Genomic DNA, 4,929 nt, shown 5'->3' with positions numbered 1-4,929 from the left:
GAACTCACTATCGACGAGCGGTTGCAGTTCGTCGAAGAGCCAGTTGAAATCACGGACCGGGATGTTAAGGTCCTCAAACACAAGAGAATCCCTCTTGTTCGAGTTCGTTGGAACTCCCGACGTGGCCCAGAGTACACCTGGGAACGCGAAGACCAAATGAAAGAAAAGTACCCCCAGTTATTCGAAACCAATGCAACCACTACTGAGGCTGAAGCTACTACTACTGAATTTCGGGACGAAATTCCAAATCAACGGGGGGATGATGTGACACCCCAGGAAAACCAGTGAACAATACAGCTTACCTAGCTTCCTCAGTGAGTGCGTACCAAATTTCGGGACGAAATTTCTTTTAAGTTGGGGATAATGTGACAACTCGAATTTCCAAGATTCTATTTCGTATTTATTGCACGTTCATGTATTGACTAGTCGTTTATTTGCACAATTGATTGCCATGGAATTATATATGTTTTGGTTGTCTGATTGTGCATGGTTGTTTGTTAATTGTGAAAGACTTGGTAAATATATGAACTTGGTGGTGAAACTAGGAAATGGTTATGAGGTGGTGTGCATGTGTAAAATATAATAGTTAGGGAGGTAGAGAGTAATTAGTGAAATCCTAGAATACTTAACCCTAATCTCATTTCACTAATCATTGGGCACACAAAATCAAAACACGTACATTTACAATTATCTGGCAATCATCACCAAATCATTGGCAAGACATCACAAGTTTGATTCATCTCCTTCTCTAGGATCAACACAAGGTAATTGTTAATGGTTGTTTATTGATTGATGGATTGTTAACAATGCATGATTCTTGTAATTCTTGAAAACCCTAGTTTATAATATGAGGGTTCTGTGTTTTCAATTGATTTTGATAATTGTGATGATGATGATGATTAATTGCCTATTCGGTAGATTATTCTTGTGACAATTGTTGATGTTGATTAGCATTTGATGAATTGTTATGTTCTGCCGTCAACACATATGAAGTTAGGGTTTTAGAATGATGAAACATTAAAAACGTAACTGCTATAATCCTTACGATTCATATGATTAATGTTGCCCAGAGTTTGTGAATATATGTGTCTGAGTTTTGTTACAACTTGAATGTCCGAGTATAAATGAAAAGTCAAAAGGTCCGATTTTCTTTAAGGGGTTTTTGGCCGAGTTTCTTAAATGGAAACATGTCCGAGCTTAATGGACAACATATGTCCGAGTTTAATGTGTTAAATGTTGGTCCGAGTTAAAGGCCTTGTTCCTTGGGTCCGACTTTGTGATCCCCCACCCATCATCCGAGCTTTAATCCCCTCCACATGGTCCGAGTTTCCTTGTCTAGGTGATGGGCCGAGTTTCAAACCAAGTTATTGTATGACCGAGTTTATTGAATGGAATTGTAACCCGAGTTTGGTTTAAAATCATGTATGGCCCGAGTTTAAGAAACTCACTTGGTCCGAGTTTCTTGTGGCACATGTTACCCGAGTTTAATGATCACTTCTACTCCGAGTTTATTATAATGTCACATAGGTCCGACCTTTGTAACCCCCCCCCCCCCCGAGTTTAACTTTGGTCCGAGTTTAAGACCATGAGGCCCTTTAGTCCGAGTTTTAACTCCCCAAATGCCCTATGTCCGACTTTTTAAGTGTGTAACCTTGTATCCGACCTTTTAATGTTAAAATAACTCTGTGAATGTACATATGCAACCCTATCAGGTTGGGAACTCTGTTTTGTATGATGGTTCTGGTTTAACTCTGTTAAGCATGAAACCCTAATGGGTTGTGAATGTGTTAACTTGCTAACCCTGCTAATTTGTCACTTTCATTACGTATGTTAACTCTGTCAAGTACAATATAAACAACCATGATAGTGCGGACTATAATTGACACCTACGTGAAACATGAACTGCACGACTTGGTTTATCTGCTTACGTGATACATGATAATGGCTTAAGTACATGTTATGACATAGATTGTATGCGTATTAATTCGAACATGAACTGATTTATTACACGTGCACACAATAGGACTTGACTGATTACTTGTGAGTGCAAAACCTAGCATACCGAGCAAACCAAGGTGAGTTCACACCCTTACTAAGGAATGGGATTCCCAAGGGCTTGGGAATGGGATTAAAGGAGTGAGATTGACTAGATACACTGATACTAGACTACCATACCACTGTCCTCGGTTGTGCAGGACACATACTTATGCTATTCACTGTCCTCGGTTGTGCAGGACACATACTTACAACCTATGTAGACTTATATTTACTACTATCCTCGGTTGTGAAGGATACCTGTACTTATTACTATCCTCGGATGTGAAGGATACTTATACTCATTACTATCCTCGGATGTGAAGGATACTTATGCTTATTACTATCCTCGGTTGTGAAGGATATTTATGGTTACGAGTAGTCTAGTGGTTATACTACGTGGGAAGCCCCCACCAATAGAACGTACTAACGGCCCAGTAGAGCCACCCGTTACAAACGAACTTACTATTACGCATTTACTTTCTGTGAACTCGCTCAACTAGTTGTTGATCCTCTGTTACATGTCTTGCAGGTCGTTAGGTATATGGAGCTTGCACATGGAGGAGCGGGACGTGGTGGACTTGGATCGTGATTATCTTATTAAACACTATTGACATTTCGTACTTAATTATGTTGGGTTTTGATTATACGCTTCCGCTAAACAATGATAACTTACTTATGTTTTGGAAACACCTTTCGTATGGATTTGGTTTGGATTATATTGCAATTACTTTTACTTTATACAATGTTCTATATGATTGGTGGCTTGATCCTGGTTAGTCACGCTCCCAAGCGGTAATACTCCGCAGGTGGATTTTGGGGGTGTGACACTTGTGATTGACCAACCTGCTGATAAATGGCTTTCCAGTAGTAGTCGTCTTTTCCGAACGGATTCTGAGCACCACTAGCTTCTCTTCCCTTGCACTCTCGTTTGAAATGGCCTTTCTCCCTGCATCGAAAACACATAACTTTAGATTTATCAAAACCTAAAGTAGATACATAAGCATCAAGAAAGTCATTTCTTCCGGTAATTGTTTGAACTTTTCAGCACGACGAAGAACACTAGCAAGACACCATTTGATATCCATCAGTTCCATCTCTTCGGCGTCTATCTGATCGTAATCCTCTTTGGTAAGCATCGGATTCTCGATCCGACCAGCAACAAGACCTTCATAAGATAGTAACACTGAACCAAGAAGTGCCATGTGGTCTTTAGCAATTTCTTCCGAAAAACTTTGACCTTCGGGAAGATTTAGAGCGATGTTGCACTGAATTATGTAACCATTTCCTGTCTTTGTGCCTTGAGACTGAAAGCTTGTGTTTGGCTCTTTAGGATTGACAATTGGAAATGATGAGAATCCACTGCTGCTTTTGTTTGATCCCTGATCAGCTTTCTCTGTTGAATCACCAGCACTAAATGCAGTCTGGATTTTCGGACTTCTCTCAGCTTCAGGAACCGGAACACTACCTTTGTAGTACATCTTTACATCATGTTGACCACTCGGACTGTTCATCCTAGCAATCTTCTGTTGTTCCAGATCCTGACTCTCGATCTTCTCGATCAACTGTGAGATTGTCAAATCACCATAAACACCCGTGTTTTTCAGAATCATCAAGTACGTTCCCCATTCTGTCTGCGGTAGAGCATCAGCTAATTTATGAACCCACTCCTCATGATCTTTTGTAATACTCAACATCGACATTGATCGTACAAGGTGACAGTAACGTTCTATTAGCTTCTTCGTATCTTAACCCGGTAGACTGCTAAACAGATCAAATTCTTTCTTAAGCAGTGCTTTCTTGCTCTTTATCATGCTTTCTTGAAAGCTTGTTGCAACAAACTCATCATCATTTTCTCCGCTTTGTACATAACCCGTTCTTGATCCGTGAACTCCGATAACTCTTTGAGAACCTGCAAGTCTGTTCGAGGTAACACGTATTTCTTCAGAATGCATTCCCATGATCTAAGATGGTTTGCCTGAACCCAGTTCTCGAATCGATCTTTCCACCCATAGTATTCTTCGATACTCATCAATTTCGGGGGTTTTTTGGGTGGTTCCCGTCTCATTTTCAAGATTCATAGCTTGAGCAATAGCAGCTGGAGTAGACGATGTTGCAAATGCATTATAGAACTCGGTATCCATGACGACTTAGCGTGTTTTCCAAGAACAGTGACAAATAAGCGAAACTTGGTGATTATGCACATTGAGCGAAAACTCAGATGTCCCTTGGAGCGATACCAGATGTTGCACTATAAGCGAAAACCTGATGTGTACTTGGAGCGAAACTATCAAGTTCAAAAGAGCGAACCACTCAACTGTTTGACACAAGAGCGAAACTAGTATGTTCACTAGAGCGAAACCCCAAACAAGTCCTTATGAGCGAAACCAACAAGCAAATTGGAGTGAAACCTTTCAATTATGGTGACACTAAAGCGAAACTAGGTGGTCGTTGGAGCGAACCCTCTAGTTACTCAGAAGCGAAACCTCTCAAATTTGATGACACTGAAGCGAAACTACACACTGTCTGAATAAGCGAAACCTAGAAAGAGGTCAATTTATGCTATTTTTACTTAGAATTTAGGTTCGAAACTTTTCAGGGTTCATCAATGTCCAATCACGCACAGTCTGTGAAATTTTGATCCAATTCTGACCGTTACAACTTTCTGAATTGAAGAAAGAAGGTGTAGAAGTAAGAAAACAAGTTGAAATTCTACTAATCTCTGCAGAAAACCTCCTCCCAAGCTCTGATACCACTTGTAGGATCGTGATCTGACCCGATTGAGTCGTTCAGAGGCGTTCTTCTCTGTTTCAGGTGCGGAATAACAGTTGAGTCTTCACTTTAACTACTATTTATATTGATTATAACACGAATACAAGTAGTTCTTCATACCGG

Source organism: Helianthus annuus, chromosome 8 (assembly GCF_002127325.2).
Source record: "Helianthus annuus cultivar XRQ/B chromosome 8, HanXRQr2.0-SUNRISE, whole genome shotgun sequence".
Lineage (NCBI taxonomy): Eukaryota > Viridiplantae > Streptophyta > Magnoliopsida > Asterales > Asteraceae > Helianthus > Helianthus annuus.
The sequence above is the reverse complement of the archived record's forward strand: the minus strand, read 5'-3'. Positions refer to the sequence as shown.